This window comes from Protopterus annectens, chromosome 4.part1, assembly GCF_019279795.1.
Source record: "Protopterus annectens isolate FY-2018-M chromosome 4.part1, PAN1.0, whole genome shotgun sequence".
Lineage (NCBI taxonomy): Eukaryota > Metazoa > Chordata > Ceratodontiformes > Protopteridae > Protopterus > Protopterus annectens.
In genome coordinates this window covers 68,644,140-68,667,499 of record NC_056734.1, presented here as the reverse complement: position 1 = coordinate 68,667,499, position 23,360 = coordinate 68,644,140, and positions in this window count along the sequence as shown.

The window sequence follows — 23,360 nt, the reverse complement described above, 5'->3', positions numbered from 1 at the left end:
CCTGGGAGTTCTTGCTTATGAAATCAAAATAGTTTTTTGTTGCTAACCTATATTTGAGGTACAGGTAAAGATTTCCCAGTTTATAAGGGGTAGTTAAAGTCTCAGAGAATAAGCTTTTGCAAATATTAATTTGGTCTTCTCAGAATTTTTTTTGAATAATATTGCATGTATCCATCTAGTGACTTTTTTTCTAAATGCTAAATGTTTAAATCTAGTTTTCTTATGGTATAGCACTGAACAGTGATTTGTTGAGTTTGTAGGTACATTAAACAAAAGTACTATTTATTTTTAATTCACAGTGCAGTGACTTTGTTAGGTAGGGAGCTTTATTCCTTGTACATTATTAGCTTGGATACTACACATAATGGATGCACTTTACAAATGGTTTGTAAAAACCATGCCCACATATAATTATTTATATGCCAGGAGTTGTCACCCCAAAAAATAAGACAATGCTGTACATGAGCAATGCATTAGAGCTTCCAGGCTTACTGTAGACAGCTATGTATTTGTTCAGGAAACAGGAATTTTGTCTGAACTGTTTATGAACAGGGGCTACCAAAGTAACTTGGTGCATCACTGGCATCTGCGTTCATGAGGGTGGGGCGATTAAGTTTAAAACAATACCGCATGGTAAAGTACTGACTGTAGAAACACATACCATTAAGGACTGCAGTAGGTTTTTCACTCTATTAACTGAATGGAAGGTACAGGCATCAGAAAAATAATTAGTAACACCTGGAGAATTGTATTGGGAAATGCAACTATAACAACAGTTAAAATGGATAACTCCATTACAGGACGCAGAGTCGGAGAGCAGTTAGCTTGCTGCCTCAAAGCTACTGAATGTATGGCTCAGTTCCTGGCAGTGTGGGTGCATCTGAGTAAATATGGTCTAAGCTTAAAAAAGAGGTGTTTCTAATGTGTTCATTGCACTTTTCCCCACCAGAGGGACTGTATGACAAAAAAACAAATAGTTGCACATTGAACTGCTGGAGAGTCACTGGTATAGTCCATTTGGTCATAAAGGGAGCAGTCGGGCTACTGAATAATGTAGCATAATGAATGCACTTTATGATTTATGACAAATGCAGTGTAACTGCTAAGGATTAGAGACATTAGGTTCAGGTAGATTTACATGAAGTGGAACCATTCACTGGTGTCCTGAACCTATTGTACGCATGGGTTATTAGGGTGTGGTTTTGGCAATTTACAAGATGGGCCATGCTCAGTAGGTGCTGATTGAGTCTTTATCAGTCTCTGAGTCAGAATATAAAACCTGAACCAACTGACAGAAATTGTAGCTCATGTAATCTAGCAAAATGGACAAAAAATAACTTTGCACACTGGAATGAAGTTGTTTATGTTGAGTCTTTGTTTTCTGTAGAAGTATAGGTCATATAGAGGATTTTATTACAATTTTCATTTTCATGGTTTTTGTATTGTATTTTATTCTTTTGCATGAAGTTTTGCTACAGTTTAGGTTTACCCTTTTTAAAAGCTGTGAACTCATCAAATACTGTTTTGCCATGTGTGTCTCTTACAGAGTCGAGGATTTCTATGTTGTTCTCACAACACCCCATGGGAGGGCTTCAGCTCTTACTCATTTACTTATAAAAACGTCCTTCTGTCTCATCAATTCTGGGAAGGGGAGTTAAAATGTCATTTTGATAATTTTGCTTTAAAAAAAAAATACTCCCACATCTTCTAGTCCTCAAACCATTATTTAATTTGCTTTCTACCAATATTACTTTCATGTACTTTGCTTTTTGTGTATGTGTGTGTCTGTGTGTGTGTGCATGCACCTTGTGTGTGCATTTATGTATGTTCTAATGTGTATCCATGTGTGTCTGGTTGCATGTATTAATATGTACATGTTTGTCTACTCATGCAGTTGTGTATTTATGACACAATGTGATATTTCTGTAAGCACACAACACTTCTACCCTCTGTTTCTGTGAAACATTCTGTACATGCAGATTCATGATATCTTTGCATTATGCCTGTGTGATATATACATTTACAGGTTATTTTTACTGTATAGAAGTCTTTTGTTTAGATGAAAGGTTAACAAATTTCTTACTGATGCCTGTCTGTGGTCTGTATTATATCCGCACCTGTGACAGGTAAGCCTATATCCCAAATAACAGTTGTTATTTAAAAGTATTTTACACATTAATTGATATCTGCTTTGCTATGTGCACATGTTTACAGAGCAGAGCTAGGAGTACTTTAGCATGTCTCTTGCAGTTGCTCATCCTTTTTTGCTTATTGTATTTCACAATAATGGCATTATTATCATTGCAGTATGGAGCAGTAACATGCCACTATTATGCAGTACTCCTGCTGCTGTTGTTTTATTTTTTAGTGGACTTATTTGTGCCCACATTACCATGACCCATCAATTAAGGCTGGAGTAATCTTTATTTCTATGTATGGTAGCAGTTCACACTGCATGCATGGCAAATGCCCAAAGTATAATTTAACAAAACTGCAGCTCAACAAAGTAATTCTGCTAAATGTATAGCACATCAGAATGTTCTAATCTGGTGGTGTAATCTATACTGATCTGCCACGGCAGAGTGGGCAATATTTAATTGAAGAGTTATGGGGTAGTTTTCCAATTACAGATGAGATTATTTTCCCCTTTTCTTATATTTTAGACCAAATAAAAAAGTTCAGTGAGAGTGATTTTCTAAACACTTTAATTATAGGTGTTGATTTTTTTCTGTGCTAATTTTTGTTATGCTTCCTTGCATATTAATACAGCTTCTCTGTTTCATTTTACCATCCTGTGGTTTTGTAGTTTCCTGGAGTTGCATATCATGTGCAGGTCATTTGCTGGGCTGTGCATGCCCAACATATAATTATTATATCCCATTTCTGTATTACAGGCCTTTCTATGTCATTGTTCAGAGTAATTGTTCTCCCTTAATCTGTCATATGCTGCTTAGGTTTACCCTTCTACTCACCCTGCTTACACTAAGCATTTGTTACTCATAGTTTGTGCTTGTCTATCATGCTTTGACTGATTCCAGTGCACATAATTACAACCAAAACAATCTTTATATATTATATACTATTACAAATTAATCACCAGCTCTTAAATTATAGTTCAGAATTCTTTATATAACTTTAGAACAATATTTAGGAAGCCACTGTAGCAATAATAATGGAAGAACTGAACTAAAACTTTTGAGTTTGACATTGTATAGCATAGTTAAAATATATTAAATAGTTTAAGGATCATTGTCCTGAGATATAGGAAAATATATCAATATCAACATACATACATACATACATACATATAAACACACATATCTCTCTCTCTCTCTCTCTCTCTCTCTATATATATATATATATATATATATATATATATAGGAATAGATTGTTAGAACACTTATACGTTCGTATAAAACGAAATTAAATTGTGGGGTAGTGAACTGACTACAATAGTTAATTCTTAAAAAAATCCACATGATGGAGACAAAGGCCATTAAAAAAAATAACTGTATAACACAGCAGCCTGTATTGAGCCAGAAACAAACTGCACCTGGAAACACAAAAGAGGAAACATATCTGACTGGCAGAGTAATAAAAAACTGGCCAATAGTACAGAATCCAGTAAAATTATATTTCCTGCATGTTTTGGGCTCAGTGATGTTTCTCTCTGTCTACTCTTGTTCGACCTTCTATAAAACACTTATTAAATTGTACAGTTCAGACACATTATGCATTCTGGAGTTAGTGTAAAAATATTCAGATCTGCTGATTTCTAACACTGTGCTTTCTTATCTTTTCTTCACAGGAAGAAATCCTGGTGTTTCTTTTCTCTTAGTACACATTGTTTTTGTCTTTTACATGAAGCCTGCAGATACAACAAACCTTTCAGCACACTGTTTTTATACTAATCTATGTTCTCCATTAGTGTGTTAATATTTACCTGCCTTCATAAGCCTGTCTTTAAGCACATGGGGATAAGTATGTTAAATTAGTGTTTTCTTTACCAAAGACCCATCGGATGGAAGCTGTCTTCCTCTGCATTTATAGTTTCCTGCCTCGACAGTTAAACATGTCATTTCAAAATGGTGTAGGGAGCCTTTTCAGTTTTGTGCTACCATTTACAAGTACAAATTGTATAGATCTGACTTGTTCAGATAGTCTGAGTTGAAATTATGACATGGTTTTCCTTCTTAGTGTGTGGAATAACCCCATCAAACAAAGTAATAGTAAAGATGTTTGATTTTTTTCCATTGCAGGCATGACACCAATATTGATTTGGAAGGGGATGATTTTCCAGAATCTCATATTTGTCCTGATTTTTTCTTTTTTTGGTATTAAAGTAATCTGCCAAGACAGTACGTCTTTTAGTGAACTGGAACAAGACCAATTTATATTTAGAGTTACTGCTTCTTATTTCCAAGATCCAGGGGTCATTCCTGGCCTCTGGTTTATTTTTCTATGGAGTGTGACTGTTTTCCCTCCTGTGTCTGTGTTGCCTTTTCACTACCTATTTTTGTTTTCTGCTAAAGATGTGTTTTCGTCTTCTTCTTTTGTTTTTTATTTTTATTTTTACTTCTATCCTCTCAACCATCAGGATTCCTTTTCATATGTTTGATTAACCCACTCATTTTGCTAAGAGGGTAAGACCACTACAGCTCATTCATTCCCTTACTAGAATTGTTATACGCAATAAGGACAGCATCATAATCTAACAGGGCATCAACAGGCATTATTATCATTTTTATTATTATTATTTTTGTATTTTGTTTAGTTACCCATACAGTTTTTCTCTGCCTATGCACATTGATGCCTCTGGTGTTGGGTGTGTAATGGGAATTGAGTCACTAGTTTCTGTGAGTGATGTGTCACTACTCATGATGCAAATGCCTCCACTTGTTGTAATCTCCACAGTGAATCCCAGTGAAGTGCAAGTTCTTAGGCATGTATCCCTGTCCTCTCACGGTGAGGGAAAAAAAAACAGGCTAAATCCTCATTGTTCTATGTCCAGACACATCCTCCAGCAGTAGAACTGCAAACTTCAGGTCATCGTGGTCATAGTCAGGACTCTGGCCTTTGGCACCAAATGGCTGAATCCAAGATATGATTCTTAAAATGACTGTCTACTTTAACTTGCATGGAATCAGATCAGATTGTGAGATGTGGTATTAAACTTCTAATAGACAGCTCTCCAATTTATGAAGGAGGGGTAGAATTTTCTGCTGCAGAAATATCTCTGGTCAAGACCAACATACTAGCCTTTGAGGGCAAAGGTATTAGCTGAACTTCTATGAAGACTGTAGATTCTGAGATAGCACGGTGACACCAGTGGGGGAGACACTTGCATGCACTGCATGTTGAACATACAAAAAAAAAAAGTAACAGTGCAGGACCACAAATTAAATATCCTTGCCAGGTGTAGATTACACTCTCCACTACTGTGGCAATAAGTCTGGTCATCAGTATGTTGATATCCTGTTATAAAGAGGATCTCTAAAGAGCGGTGTAGAGTATTTTGGCACGTAGGATAGAGAACAAATGGGACATTATGCTATCATGTGGGCTAGTTGTTCAAGACTGAAGGGGCAAAAAAACAGTGTTATACAGCTCAATTGATTTACCTGAATAAATGCTTAAATTGCAACTACTCTATTATTGCTTATATTTCTGTTTTTGTTCATGAAATGTTTTGTTTTTCACCCAGGCTGTGACCAAAGTTGATCAGTATTGATCAGTGTACTAACCTGGTAAACAAACAAACAAACAAACATAAATAAATAAGTAAGTAAGTAAAGCAATAATGATTGTTTGGGATTTAGCCACATCCCAAGCTGAGATTCTTTTTATGTGTGATTCTACATTTAGACCTTAGTTCTCATGATTCCACTGCAGTGGCGCATGGAGGGTGCTTAGGATGGCCTACTGTCGCTGACAAGTATCACTACATACCTACTGAAAGCACATGAAAGGTGCTGGCAGAGTAGTAGAGCATCCAGACCTGACATTTAGAAGGGGAGGTGTGGCTAGTAATTTGTTAACTGTTATAATCCCTATCTACCTCAAGCAAAACCTGATAAACCTTTTATTATGAGGCTGACAATGCCCTAGGCTGCAGGCTTTGAAGCCACCTATTCTGTGGTACATACTCACCTTTAAATGTGGAAATGGATAATGAACGTAGACCAGTTGCATCACTAGATGGTTCACTGCAGGACAGGTATAGTGAGCCTGACAGATGCTTGGTTACATATATGAAGGAAGTGGCCTATTCATTTGTGCAGCCTGGCTAGACTTGTTTAAGAACTTACAACCATACAGGTAAGTACAAATGAAATGCCTTCATATACTGCAGAAAGCTAGTTCTGCAGTGAGTCTTACTATAGTTTCATGGCCTACCCTAGTGTGACCAATAACTACAGGTCCAAACAGACAGCAGACTAAGGGAGTTTAAGCCCTTGTTATTGTGGATATAGTAAGCAATCTCAGGGATGTCAGCACATACCAACATTACTCATCTTGGGGTCCATATTTAATCAGATATGCTTAAATGAATGTATTACTAATGGCATTCTGAATGAGCATCCTGTGAGTCTCTTAATTCTTATTGGAGCTACTAACACTATAAAACTATACTACTTGACTTGACTGAATTGCTTCGAGAGTAACATAGAGTTGATTGTGACTGTAAGTGTTATGTGCTATTTATTTATTTATTGTTTTTGTTAAATAAGCAATCTCTCTGAGCCTGATGCCCTATTACAGGGAGGAGCTATTAGTAAGCAAAAAGGTAAACTGCTTTTGTTTCTCTCAGTAATTACTACATGGGTCATTACCTTGATGTAATAACTGACTTCTTTCCATGGTTCTGAAGTAGGATTGCAGAACTACCTGTTAAATATTCGGTGTTCTAATATAGACCCAGAAGTACAGCAGTCACCTTCCAGTGTGATCATCTCGTAAAATAAAACAACTTCTGATAATGAAATCACATAAGAAAAAAAAAAACACTAAGCATTTAGGCATGAGTTTTTGAAGACCAGTGACACTCATTGCAGTCAAATTATTCACTTCTTCTTTGGTTGTGTACCACATTGTATGTGTTCCCCACCTCCACTCCCAACCTCTTACAGAGTCTAAGGCTGCTTAACAGGCAAATTAACCAGCATGTCCTCCCTAAGGGTATTTATTAGGATATGTTAGTACTAGGAAAACAATTTATATACTGTAAAAGATATTGTTTCCTTGATTTTGTCTGTATTTATTTCTTATGTAAATGGTTTTGCAATGTACTCACTAGTCCTCAGGGTATCCAGGCAAATGGAAGCAGTACTCCAGCAATTTCTAAATAGAGAAACTCCACAGAAGCTGTACTGCCCCAGAAACAGCATATGATTAAAGAAAAAGAGGAGCCCACCCTAGAAGAAGTAAGAACAACACTAAGGAAAATGAAGTCAGGAAAAGCAGCATGCTCAGATGAGGTCACAGCAGATATGATGACGATGCTGGGAGAGTTAGGGGAAAACAGCTCCTGGACATACTCATACCAGTATGGAGAGAAAGGTGTATCCCAGATGACTGGAGAATAAGCATCCCAGTAATAGTGTATCAGTGCAAAGGGGGCATTCACAACTGTGGGCAGTACAGAGGTATCAAACTCCTGTCACACTGCATGGAATGCTGGAGAGGGTGATTCATAAATGAATATGCAGGACAGTAGAAAGTAAGATGGGAGATGAACAGTTAAGATGTAGACCAGTATGCAGTAAAATCTGGCCAATGTTTGCAGTGAGACAGATAGTTGAGATGAAGGTGGAATGAGAAAAGAGTCCTACTGGGCACTCCTAGACATGTAGAAGGCATATGACAAGGTCTCAAGAAAGCTAATTTGGTGTCCTGTGATGGTTCAAAGTCCCAGAATCACTGTTAGGATTAGTACAGGCTATGTACAAGGATGCATGAAAAAATATAGTGTCTGGACTAGCAGAGGGGTTCCCATTTGGAGTGGGTGTGCATCAGGGATAATCATACTGGCAATGGACTACATTAGCAAACAGGTCATAGGGGATAAATCAACAAAGCTACTGTATGCAGATGATGTAGCATTATGTGCAGACTCAGAACAGGAAGTTTAGCAAATGATAGGGAGATGGAATGCAAAACTGAAGGAACATGAGATGAAATTGAGCATAGAAAAGACAGTTACTATGGCAGCAAATGGGGAAAAATAAGAAGAAGTTGAAAACTGAGATATAATGGAAGATTATAGAAGAGATTAACAACATTAATTATCTGGGAGGGATCACTGAGGAGAAGGGAAGCTAGAATTAGAGGAGCTGCAGGTGTCTCACTGTAAAAAGGGTAGTGTGTTGCAGACATATTCCAAAAGATGCTGAAAAGTATTCTGTAAAAAACAGTAGTGTGACCAGTTCTTCAGTATTATACAGAAACCTAGGCAGTGAAATCAGAGCAGTTGAGTAAGCTGGAGGTGATGGAGATTAATTGTCTGAGATGGGTAGTGGGATGCACACTGTGGGACAGGTGAAGCAATGATAAGAACAGAGCAAAAGCTAAATTAGCTTCAATTGCAGAAAAGGTCAAAGAGAACAGATTATGGTGGTTTGGGAAGCAGAAGAATTGGTGAGTAAGATTTTGGAGAGACAGGATGAAGACAAGAGGAGGAGAGGACATCCAGCAAAGAGATGGAAAGATTGTGTGTGTGAAGACTAGTGACATTCAATTAGGAGAGTAGCATTGAATCAAGAGAGGTAGCAAAAACTGATTCAGTACATCTACTCCATGTAGAAACAATTGGGGAAAAGGGGTTTGAAGACAATTACAGTTTTTCAAAGTCTGCACTGTAAAAGGGTTTGTTTCCTTATTGTTCTTTGGATTTGTCTTACAAATGGTTTCCCACAGTCTACATCATTAATTAAGAAATGGAATCAGTTCCAGGTAAACTATGCACTGGCAAAGTGGAATGAAAACTTACAGATTCATCTTCTGTGCCAGAATAATGAATTCAAGTACATATTCTCACTTAGGAAGTACCACAGAGAAAGAAATATACAGAAGAAAATAGAATTAAAGTACATGAGTATATGTAGATGCTTCCTGTATTTTAAATGTTTCATCTAACTGCTTCATTTCAGGATCTACAGTGACATTCTACATGTTAGTGACATACTTGCCCACTTCTCAGCACTCAGAGAATACTTCCCTTCAACTAGATATCTGTCTGTATCCTGGATTTAAGTGATGCTTGCTTAAAGATTTGAAAAGTATCAGCATCAAAACAGCACTTCACGCAGTCATCAGGAGATGCCACTAAACATATTTTGCTCATACTACATGCTTGCAAAATTATTTAGCTGGGAAAACATCGCTCATTGTGGATTGTGTCTGTTAGGGCTTTTTACAAGAGCATGGGTCCCTTAAATTCAGAGCAGGCAGACAAACTAGACACAAGTAGGTCAGAATAGCAACCATCATGGAGCGGCTGCCTCTGGGTGTATATGACAGCTACCACCACTGTTGGAGATCAGATTCCTGATATCTGTGGTTAAAGAGCATTTTGAAGAGGAGATTCTGGATGAAACATGAATTTTAAGGGACTGAAAGGTGCCCTGAAAACTGGAAAGGAAACAGGAGTTGTTGGTATCTAAAGAGTAACTTATGGAACTAACCCTGTGTTTAGGGTTAAGAGAGTCCTGAAAGGAAAGAGCACATTTTTATTAGTACTGTTCAGTTTATTAGTCCACTTTGGGGAAAGCATTGTCTATGGAATGATGAACTGAACTTGGAAAACTTAAAGTAACTGAACTCTGGAAAAATCTAACTGTGTATGAATGATTTATTTTTATTATTATTATTATTGTTACTCCTGATTTGAGTTCTTGCAAATAAACATATAAGTCCATATTATCAAAATAACTTTGCTCTAAAATAATAGCTAAATAATAATAGTTAGTGATTTGAAAATACTGAAGTGGAAAATATATGTGATTATATTACCAAACATTTATGTCACACTACAACCTGGAAACTGATTGCCACCTCACCTTAATTGCTGAAAAATTGTGAAACTACATTTGCAAATGCAAACCATGCACTTTAAATTTGTGATCACAAACCTACCACTAAAATCCTACTCCAACTGTAAAACAAAACAGGCTACCACATTCACCTAAACCTACCCCACTTACAAAACAGCAAAATTATTTTTTACATTGGAGCTTTGCCCCCCCCCCCCCCAAACCATTGATGTGGGGCTTGACCCACACATCCTCTAACTTATATATACTAACTCCACAACTGTACAACCTTGATCAAAGGGAGTTATCCTATAGTGTCCTATAGTCACTAGAACAAGTCAACTATAGCACATTTTGACACACTGTGCTTTTGACCGGATGTGACAGCTTTACTACCCATTGATAAAAACAGCAACTGACAATATTAGCTGCTACTGTATATACACAGTATAAACTGATATCATATATATATATATATATATATATATATATATATATATATATATATATATGAACACTTTCCTGTTCAGAGCATTCCTTCTGCTCTCAAAACTACTTCTTCATTGCCATGAAGACGTTTTGTCTACTTCAAAGCACTCATATTTTCAAGTGAGGCTTATTTTATAATCTTGCATCTGAAATGAAACCTTATTGAAAACATTTTGCACTCAAGATGTATTATATTTAAACTTCTGTCCCATATGAACAATGTCAAATACGTCACAGTTTTCAAAAGCTATAATGGAATATTTCCTGAAAACAAAATTGCTAGTCAGTCAGTCAAAGATCCTTGTTATATATTTCCACTGCTGGTAAAAAATCAAGACTTATGCTAGTCTTGTTTGATCTACTCTGTTTACTATCATACAGAATCAATTCTTTAAACTTCTTAACTTATATTTGCTGTGTAATCTGTATCTACTAAGAAAGCTGTGTATTAAATGTTTTATATGTGTTGTGCCTCATGGCCAGATTTGTGTCTGAGAAAGGTCCCTGGATCAGCCAAATAAAATAAATAAATATAAAAATACACGTCATTTAATATAAAAATATGTCTTTACATTTATTTAGCACTGTTTCATTATGAAAGATTTCATACTTTCCTATTACATCCAAGAGCAAAATATATCCATTGATCAAACACAAAGCTGAAGCACTTTATTACTGGAAAAGCAACATGTGCAATAAATGTAATCAGTACTTTTTTATTATGAAATTATTGTAGCATTTAGTGGCCTTCCTAAGTAATCTTTTGCACAGTACTTTATAAGTCTGTGATCACTTTCTGTACTGACTTACTAAGAAGTGCTTCAGGTGACATATCATCAGGAGATGTGTCATGATGTTCTGGACTTCAGTGAACAGTCTTCTGCTCACATTTTGCTGGAAATGCCTCATGAACAATAATGAAACAGTGCCACATGAATGGAGGGCTGTAGCAGTCATTCCCCTTCATAAGGGAGGACTTTCAACAGATTCTGGAAAATACAGATTCATTAGTCTCACTAGTCTTATTTGCAAAACCATGCAAAGAATTATCATAGGAATTATCAACAAGAACATAGGAGACATTCAAACACTGGATCCATTCCAGCTTGGCTTTGTCAAAGGAAGGACATACCTACTGAATCTTGTGGACTTCTTTGAAAAGGTCACTAAGGCAAAGGATGAGGGGAAAACTGTGCATGCTGCCTACCTAGATCTGGCTAAAGCATTTCATACAATGCCCCACTCGGACATTGTCAACAAACTTATGGAACTAGGTATAAACCCCTTTATAACATGCTGGATAGCTGGCTGACTCACTGATAGGACCCAGGAGGTCAGAATCAGTGAAACCACCTCTACAATGAGACAAGTCACCTGTAGAATCACCCAGGGCTCTGTGCTGTGCCCAATCATCTTTCGCATCTACTTCTCAGATGTCAAAGCCAATGTCAAAGGCCTTTCACTGACCAAGTTTGCAGATGATTGCAAGCTAGTTGCAGTTATTGAATTCCCCCAAGATGAGAACACCCTTCAGGAAGGTTTATTACCAACAATCATTTGATGCCAAAGCCATGACTTAAAACTCAGTAAGTACCAAGTACTCAGTACCAAGAATTATAGTACCTTTTGGGAAGTCTACCACTTTGTGTAACTATTTCATCAATAAAACACCCTTAAAAGTTGATTCACTAGCCAGGGATCTCAGAACTCTTGTGGATAGTAACCTAGCCTTCTACCAACATGTGTCCAAGGTAGTAAGAAAATATTTCTATGTTGCTTAGTTTATAAGCAAGGGCATGTCATCTAGGTCCAGAGATGTCATCATACCACTGTACTTGGCCCTCATCAGACCCATCATAGAATATAATGCCCCCTTTGGTATGTACCTGACCAGACACATGCAGCAACTGGAATGTCCACAAAGGTTCCTTACAAAAATAATACCGGGAGTAAACACATTGTCCAATGTTGATTGCTTGAAAGCCCTGTCTCTTTACTTGGTATCATACAGACTTCTGAGAGGTGAGATTTTCATGGCATACAGGGAATCCCTGGACCCTGTTTTGATGATCCTTTTACACATGATCAAAACAAGCAGTTTCAAATACCTAAATTTCACTTGCAACATAAATAGGACATGTTGGAAAGGCAGATATGTTTCTTGGAGAATTCCTATTATCTGGAACAGGCTTCCCATCCATGTGAAGCAGAGTTCCTCCCTATCCTTTTTTAAGTTCAACTTGGACCAATGGGTGGGTAATTGGAAATTCACCCCTGATATGGCTGCTATGTCTCTGATGGACAGAGGCAGTCAGTAAATCAACACCTATGTAAATCAAATTTTTGGGTCACATTTGGGTTGCACAGCTAGGCTTTTAAGAGCCCTAGTGGTCATTAGCCTAGTATACACCTATGAACCTATGGGACACCTCTATTGATAGCTGTCTGGCACTTCCTTGACCACCTGTTTGCTGGAGGCTTAACAAACACAGTCTGTGTACTCAGGATAATCGCAGTGAGATATATTTGTGTAGAGCAAAAGTTCCCAATTTCTACTCAACACTTTTTCAACATAAGATGGTCTGGGTTGCTCACACTACTTCTCAATCATTTCATCCAGTTCTGTCTCTTTGGAACCTTGTGGTAATCCGGGTCTATCCCTATTAAAAACAAATCAACCAAAAAGTATGCCAACAAAGTTAAGTACTTGTGTGCATAGGAGTCACTATTAATGCTCTGAGCTTTTGTCCTGAGTTTTTTTTTTAAGTCATAACCATCCCCTTGGCTAGACCATTTACCTGTGAGTACTTACAGCTTGATGTTACATGTTGAATTTCCCATTACTCTGAATAACCCTTGAATTCTGTGCATGCACAGTACGGAATATTATCTGGTATTATGCCATCAGGGATCCCATGTCTTGAAAACATAACTTTACTGCATAGTTATACTATTGTCTGTAATAATCATTAGCTTCACAACTTTGGGAAATGTTAGTAATAATCTACACAAGTCAAATACACATAGCATTTTTATCCAGCAAAAAAAATATTCCTGTTTTATTCCATGAACTTCCTGGGGCAAAATAAGGAACCATCTTTTTCTTGGACTGTTATTATTAGAATGTACATTACACTGTTAGTAACCTCAAATCTCGTCACCTTCTTCCAGGGCCATTCTTGGCCAGCCAGTATAACATCACAAACTTTTTTTTATGTTACTCTATATGTGTGTGTGTGTGTGTGTGTGTGTGTGTGTGTGTGTGTGTGTGTGTGTGTGTGCGTGTATGTGTGCGTGTGTGTGCGTGTGTGTGTGTGTGTGTGTGTGTGTGTGTGTGTGTGTGTGTGTGTGTGTGCGTGTGTGTGTGTGTGTGTGTGTGTGTGTGTGTGTGTGTGTGTGTGTACGTGTGTGCGTGTGTGCATGTGTGTACATGTGTGCACGTGTGTGCGTGTGCGCATGTGTGTGTGTGTGTGTGTGTGTGTGTGTGTGTGTGTGTGTGTGTGTGTGCGTGTGTGTACGTGTGGGCGTGTGTGTACGTGTGTGTGTTTTTGTGGGGGTGGAGAGTCTGTGGTGCAGACTAGGCCTACCAACTTGGTCACAGTTTAGGACTAAAGACCAATTTTGAGCAGTAAAGCTATGTGCAAACTCTGATTGGTTCTGAGTTGAGACATATATTATGCTTAACATTAATTGTAAACATAGATGCACATGTCCGAAGATGGCAGATAGTTGACTGCCCATGGATAAACTTTGGTCTGCTTACTTTGGTCTTTGATACTTGGATACTAGATATCTGTTTGTTATCCATTGTTAGTTTTGTGAGGGCTGCATAAAAGTCAATTGGTTTATCTTTGTTGGATCTTTCAGTCTGCGCTGCATGCTGGATGTGTTTGAGGCTTTGTGACTGGCCACTGTTTGCTGCTGGATTGCTGAATGGTCAGACAGCTGAGCCATTGAGTTTTCAATCTACCTAGCTGGCTGAATTTCTGAGCCATTCGAGTTTTGGAGCTACTGAGTTACTGAATTATTGAGCTTTTGAGCTTTTAAATATTTGAGCTGCTGAGCTGTTGAACTGCTGATTTTCTAGAACAACTAGCCATTTATTTATTGACTTGTCTGCCACACCTTTGAATTCTAAGCCACTGAGCAGTTGAATTTTTGACATGATGAACTATTACTTTTCAGGTCATTGAGTAATGGGCTTATTTTGGTGTCGTGTGGCGATTTGATTTGTGGTCTGAGTTAATTATTGTCTTAAAAGATACCATATTAGTTAATTGTTGCCACTATTGGAGTTATCTGATTTATTGCTTCCTGCAGTCCTAGCTCTCAAGATGTTTTTAAAAGTCAATTGGTTTATCTTTGTTGGACCTATTTTATGTGCTATGCTGCATGTTTTATTTAACATCAAAGAAGCCTTATTCACACTACTTGGTTTATTGAGATTGAATTAATTCTTTATGGGCTCTTCCTGTAACAGTGATGGCGAATGTAACTTCTTGCTTTTCAAGTTTGTGATCGGGAAGGATATTTTTTAGATATGTTAGTTTGCCTTTTGGGGATCTCTTTCTTATTTTCTTACTTTATTGTGATTTGATTTTCGATATTTAGTATCTGCTCTAAGTGTTCATTTTTAAATATCTTAACGTAATATATAATATGTTTTATTATTCATTTGCTTCTCTTTGATATGTATTAAGTGCTTAGGAAATAATTGCCATAATAAAGTTGAAATTGAAGTTGATCCTTTATGTTTCTGAAGGTGTAGCTGGAGACAATAATTGAATGAATTTTGACTTATATTTAACTTGACATAGTTGGCTAACTTTCTGCCATTATCTCATCTAAAACTCTGCCTCCTTGCATTTAATTAGATTTTGTCAGTAAATCAACCAATCAGTCTAATAAACTAATCTGTTATGTGATAAAGTAATACTGCTCAGGACTTACTGTCCAAATTCTGACATATTATACATGAATACTTTACCCTCTTTACAAAAGGCTTATATTCCTTCTCCATCTTTGAACATTTCAGATTTAATTATTGAACTCAAACTTTCCATGAGAAAATTAAATTTGGCTTATTTTAGGAACAACAATGGTAATGCTTTATCCCGAGCAACAGGTGAAAAATGAAATAAAAAAAGTTATCTTAATCCTAGCCTGCACCCCATTACTCAATCTTTTGAGGAAGGATGTGTAAATTATTGTTATAGATTATGGAAGGAATGTAAATTTTATAGAAAGTTCAACCTCAATTTGTCTGAGAAGAAGTTATTTGATTCCATCAAGAAGAATTAAACTGCTAGGGTTATGAAACCCAATAAAGGTGGGGGAATTGTGATTATAAGTAGTTTTGATTATTCTACAGCTATGATAGATATTTTAGGAGACTCACCCACTTACACTCAAGTGTCCTGAAAATAAATTAATATGTTGTGTCAAAGGATTTAGTTAACTCTTGAGGAAATGTTTATTGATGGTAGGATTTCACAAGATTTATTGTTTTTTCTTCAAGTCAAGAAACCTTTTGTCCCTACCATTTTTGACATACCTAAGATCCGCAAAGGTATTGAGGACTTGAATTTGAGACCTACTGTTGCAGCGAGTGGATTGAAGACCTACCCTTTAGCCACTTACACTGACAGAAAATTAAAACCTGTCTATTAAAAACAGCTCTTAAGAGATTCATGAGTTTTTTTAGGGAGGCTTAATCAAAATGTATGGTCAAAAGATTTGTTTTTTGTGACAATTCATGTAGTGGATCTTGTTATATTTTAAACTTGCCCTCCTTTCTGCTGCTGTGTGTCCTTGGCTGAGCGCCAACACCTACACTTTCAGCTGGACTTACCTTTGAGTTTTCGCCTGGGTGGAATCCCACACCTATATTTTGTCTGCATTCTCAGCCAACTGCTCTAAGACACTTTATCAAACCCTGCTATCTCCTGCAAGCTTCTAATACAAGAAATCAAGAAACTTTCACCTGGACTTACCCTTGAGTTTTCGCCTGGGTGGAATCCCACACCTATATTTTGTCTGCATTCTCAGCCAACTGCTCTAAGACACTTTATCAAACCCTGCTATCTCCTGCAAGCTTCTAGTACAAGAAATCAAGAAAGTATGTTTATTTATGACATAGCCTTGAAATTAAATACCCAGTAAACCCTGCTAGGTGTTCTGTTTGCTCCCAGCCAAGTTAGCCAGCAGCAAACCCTTTTGTTCCCCTATCCCCATTCCCCCCTTACCTAGACCCCTACTTCTCTTGCTTCTCTTACTCCATTCCTACCCACTATTCCTAGGCCACCTCCACTTACCTTTGTGCTAGTCAGCGTTCACTGATAGTTTTTCCATCCTCTACTGACCACTTTGTTCTTATTTTCCCTTATCCCACTGTACTTCCTAGCTCTCTCATTAACTCTCTATTAACTCATATCTACCTACAAACACCCCTTCCGGTCTGTACCTGACTAACCCTATCCCTGCTCCTCCCCCTCCCTCCTGAACTTCCTCCTGAAAGCTTTAAAGTCCCTCCTAACCTCGGGGCGTCATTTTTAAACTTGCCCTCCTTTCTGCTGCTGTGTGTCCTTGGCTGAGCGCCAACACCTACAGTAAGTTATCTGTTTTCGTTATTGTTTCAACTACTGCTTATGTTTGGTGTTTAGCGATTGTTTGCCTGAAGAGGCATAAGGGTTAGCTTATTCCCTGTAATCACTTTTTTAAATATCTAGGAATATGCTATCAGGTTTACACTGAGCTTACTTTATCCAAAACGCTAACTATTGGGTGTATGTCTCCGTATGTACTTTTTATCTCAAGCTGTGTATATTGACTGTAAATGTAAGTGAATATTGACTGTATAAGTTTAAAAGCTTTTTTTTCAGATACAATTTAATGTTTGCGTACTACCTGCTATTATGATGCAAACTGCCGCTACAGTGTTACATATTACTTAGACTTGTTATGTGATCTAAACGAAGCTAACTGCCGTGTAAACGCATATATCTGCTTTTCCTAAGATTTATAGATGTCTACCTTATTGTGACTGTGCTAGTTCAGTAGTTGTGACTAATGCTACGTAAGTTTAGGTACTTGGTCCTACTTTCAGGCACAAAGCTTTAATCACCTGTAAGGTTCTGAACTATGCAAATAATCCTGCTAAGGAACTAACCCCTAATTCCACATAACTGATAATGTCTTTAAGCATTGTCACTGTCTTAATTTCAATTTTACTCCTACTGCTTTTGGTTATATGTATTTAAAGATCTCGGCACTGCTCTGCCCTTTTAAATAACCTTTATGCATAACGGAGCAACAGTACAGTGTTTTAGCTTTTAAATAGGTTTTAGAATCATAACGCTGTTTTTTTATTTACTGCTATATATATTGCAATTTTTACCCGCCATTTAGTTGAACTGCTGTATATATTGCGATTTTTACCCGCCATTTAGTTGAACCCACGTGTAAAACGGAGTGCCCTTACATGCTCAGACTTGGCCTCAATCCAGTCAGCCAAAGGCAACCCAAATGTGTAGCTTATACAAGCTTACCCTCCATTTGTTTAAATGCTTACTCTAAGGGCTGACTAGACCACTTTAGACGGTAACCTATACTAATAGAATTTCAGGTAGTGCTCCCCACTGTGGAAGCGAAAACTACAAGGGTGTCCTATGCCACTTAACACTAGCAAACTGATTTATGTTTGTAGCCTAAACTCATGTATTTGTTCTAGTCAATATAATTGTACATGCCTGATTGCAACTATTACTTTATGTGATTCATTTTAAGTTATATACTATTACTATCTGTTTATCCTTACTGCTCTATGTATATAGTGTTATTTACTGCTTTAATATAACTTACTTTCTCATTTTATCTTCTGTTCCTCAGCTTTCACCTGGACTTACCCTTGAGTTTTCGCCTGGGTGGAATCCCACACCTATATTTTGTCTGCATTCTCAGCCAACTGCTCTAAGACACTTTATCAAACACTGCTATCTCCTGCAAGCTTCTAATACAAGAAATCAAGAAAGTATGTTTATTTATGACATAGCCTTGAAATTAAATACCCAGTAAACCCTGCTAGGTGTTCTGTTTGCTCCCAGCCAAGTTAGCCAGCAGCAAACCCTTTTGTTCCCCTATCCCCATTCCCCCCTTACCTAGACCCCTACTTCTCTTGCTCTCATCTCCCCTCAGTCTAGCTTAGTCCTGTGGAGCCCTGGTGTATTTAAGTGCATTTCTGCTTTTGTCCACTAGATGTCACCCTTTCCCCCAACAATATCTACTTCACTGATATCTACTTCTATTTTCACTTTCCCTTACATATTCTTTAATTCCCATCGTTTCTTTTTCTCTCTCTCTTCTTTATTTCACTTTATTCCTACCCACTATTCCTAGGCCACCTCCACTTATCTTTGTGCTAGTCAGCGTTCACTGATAGTTTTTCCATCCTCTACTGACCACTTTGTGTATCTCGCTCCGTTCGCCCTACGGGCTCACTCCGCTCCCCTACCCTGCCCCCAATTCTCACCCACCCCCAGTACCTCTAACCTTCTACCCTCATAACCACACCCCCTTTACCAATCAACCACTCATTGAATCACTACTAGCCACACCCCATATCTATAACTCTACTCCCCTTATTTCTAAATCCCCTCCCTTCCACCTACTCTATCTTCCTAAACTAACACCTACTCTTCTCCCTACATACATACTACGCTTTCTTCTACCATGCCTTACAAATACCAATGTCTTCATACACTCTTACTCCTGATTACTCTTACCACAGCTTACCTCTTAACCTCCTATGAACAACCACTCCTATCTCTTGTTATCATCCCTTCCAAACAAACCCTAACACCTTTTCCTGCTTTATCTACAACCTTCCTAAATGCCACCATTAAGCCTAGTTTCTTTCAAGCTAAATATCACTGACTACATCATATTAAATACTCCATCTTAGGCAATAAAAAATTTCTTTACCACTATTGCAAGCCTCCCCAGTGTTACAATTTCATATTACTCCACTTATTAAAAGATGGAGACATCCACCCCAACCTTGGCCCAAGCCTTACCCCATCCCCCATTCACCACAATCTCTACTATATGATCCCATTACCAACTACCAATCCCTCCAAATCACTCTCAATAGCCCATCTCAACATACGTAGTATATGTAACAAAATACCACAAGTTCATGCCCTTCTGGATGTCCAGAAATTCAATATTCTCTGTTTAACAGAAACATGGCTTAAACCCACAATAAAAGATACAGAAATCATCCCCCCAGGCTATAGCATCATTCGACATGACCGTTTGAATAAAAAAGGTGGAGGGGTTGCAATTATCTATAAAACAGGACTACAAATCAGCAAAATTAATTATAACCTACCTTCTGATAACAACATAGAAATAATTATTTCTAAACTGTTGCTTAACTCCTATAAATCAGTTTACATCATCTGCACCTACCTTCCCCCAGGTAAAAATCTAACTATATTAGAGGACCTCCTAAATTGGCTTTCTACCAATCTCCCTCAAGAAACAATTCTACTGGGAGACTTTAATATTGATTGGAATTTATGTAACAACACCAGTCCTTCATCCCTTATTAACCTGCATGGCTTTTCACAAGTTATAAACTCTCCAACCAGAACAAACAAACATAACAACAAAAAAAAACATCTTAGACTGGATTCTAACAAATTGTTCATAACAAAACTATACAACAGGAACCCTCCCAGATGACCTTAGTGACCACTCTCTCATATATATTATTAGACATAAAACAACCTTAAATATCCCCTCTTCAGTCAGAACCATCCGCAGCAAAAAATACCTTGACCATGAACTGTTACTAACCGAACTTAAACAATGTAACTGGTCTCCACTTAAGTCTCTCCCTATAGAAGAAGCGGTTAATTACTTTAATACCACCTTCCTAGCAATCCTAGACCAACATGCCCCAATCCGTTCCATAAGAATGAAAAATAAACCAGCTCCATGGCTCTCAAATCATACTAGGAAACTAATCCTCAATAGAAACAAATCTTGGGCTAAATGGCGGTCCACAAAGGACACAACTGATCACCAAACCTTTAAACAACAAAGAAATATTACAAAAAAAGCTATCCTACAGGACAAAAAGAACTTTTATATACAACTACAACAAACATCCTTTCATCAACCACATAAATTTTGGTCTACTATTAACACACTACTATCCCCAGGCAGAGTGGAATCACCTAACCCACTAGGCTCCAACCCAGACTGTCCAATGCAAACAGCTAATGCCTTCAATTCTTTCTTTACCACTACTATACTAAAACTAGCAAATCAGCAAAACCCAGACATATCTAACTTGCCAAGTCCAAGCTCTACTCCTCCCCCTTTTCACCTTGAACCTATACCCACCTCCTACATCTCTTCCCTACTTCAAAAACTAAAACCTAATACCCCCCTCAGCTGACCAACTACCAGCAGAATACCTCAAAATAGGAGCCAAAGCCATTGCCTACCCAATCTCCATATTAATCAACAGAACCTTAAAAGAAGGTTTAATCCCATCAATCTGGAAAATCTCATATATTATTCCTCTTCATAAAGGTGGCGACTCTACTGAGTTCTCTAACTTTCGTCCCATAGCTCTACTCTCCCCAATTGCTAAAATCATGGAGAAATGTATCCATAAACAACTTATTACCCACCTAATCCACCATCAGCTCCTAGCTAACTGTCAACACGGTTTTCGGCCATTTCATAGTACCACCACAGCCTTACTATCCTTTACTAACTGTATCAACAAAAATCGTAACAATAATACTTTATCCTCTGCTTTCTTTGTAGACCTATCTAAAGCCTTCGACATGGTTAATCATCAACTTCTCCTCCACCTACTGAAGTCCCTCTCCTTCGACTATTCTGCCATGAACTGGTTCACATCCTATCTGGATAACCGAAAAAAAACTGTTCTCTGGCAAAACCATCTTTCTGACCTTCTTCCTACCTCTCTAGGTGTCCCACAAGGCTCAGTTTTAGGTCCACTACTGTTTTCCATCTTCATAAATGACCTTCATCTCTCCATTCCACAGTCTACCTGTATTCAATATGCTGATGACTCCACTATCATTTGTTCTGCCTCATCACAAACTGATCTTCATTCTCACACACAAAAAGCCTTCTCTACTATTGAAAAATGGTTCTCTAACCACTGTCTTCTTCTTAACCCTAAAAAAACCAAACTACTGCTCTTTACCCCATCTCATCTATCTCCCCCTCTCCATTTCACACTTACATCCGACGATGGCACCGTTAACTCACCTGACCCCACCACCAAACTCCTTGGAATTACTATTGACAATCAACTAAAGTTTGACACTCACATAAATTCTACAATTAAATCTACTAACAAAAAACTTGGATCCCTTTATCGCATTAAACCTTTCCTGACACCAGTAGCCAGAGCCACAATAGCTAGAACCCATTTAATCTCTACCCTGTTATATGCTTCCCCCATATATACCAATCTTTCTAAAAATAATCTTAACAATCTTACTAGATCATACAATAATATTGCTAGATTTGCTACCAACTCTCCTTACAGGACCCACCATTGTCAGAATCTAAAACAGCTAGGATGGCTTGAATTACCACTACTACTACAATTTAACCAACTTATAATCGCCCACAAAGCCCTACACCAACCCAATAACACCCCAATTCTCTCTACCTTTATAAGACCTTATAATAATTTGAAGAATCTGCGCTCTGCCAACAAAATGTTGATACACACTTCCTTCTCTAATAACTTATCAGGTGATTCCTTATTCTCAAACTCAGTTGGTAAAATATGGAATCAATTACCAAATGACCTCACTACCCTTACCTCTCTCCCACTATTTAAAACTAACCTAAAACTTTTCCTCTCCAGTCACTGGTTATGCTCTTGTAACAACCCTGACTAACCATTTGTTTTTTCTCTAACTACCTGTCACCAATCAAAATATCATTCTTTACCATAAATCTCTACTTCTAACCATTCCTTATAACTAACCCTCCTCCTTCTTCTTTCCACTCTCCTCCCTCAGTATTACTTCTTATCTGTAACTCTATTAGCCATTTTTTTTTCTGTCTTATTCTAATTTTTGGTAACTGCAGAGGTATTATGCCATATTAATATTATTGCCAAACTTTTTCCTTGCAATGTTCAAAATGTTGTTAAAATGTCTATTCTATTAATGTAAAATCTAAATGTTATTGAATGTTTTTGTATGTCTCTATGATGCTGTGTAACTGGAGCTTTTCTCCCCGGGCCTCCACTGAAAATGGACATGTATCCAGTTGGACTAGCCTGGTAAACAAATGTAAAATAAAATAATAAAATAAAAATATATTCATTCCAAAGGATGAAGGGCTTGAATTGCTTAAGGAAAATCTTATTTCTTTCCCTTTTTGTCAGCTATGGATATTAGCAATCTTACTGAGCTTATGGCTTTGGTCTTGGATAATAACTTTATATATATTAAATGATGAAGTGTATAAGCAGACCAAAGGGGTAGCAATGGGGCCTATTTGTGCCCTGGTTTATGCTAATCTGGTGTTGCTAGCATGGGAAAACAAGTATGTGTTTAAGTCCAAATTGTACAGATATTGTAAGCTCTATTTGAGATACCAGGATGACATCTTTATTTTATGGGATGGACCAGAGGTAATTATTAATGACTTTATATTGTATTTAAACAATGCCACACCTTTTTTTTAATTGACCTGGAAACACAACTGTACGGGTATTAACCATATGGACACTTGGATTTCATCAAATGATTCTAGATTTGTCACTAAACT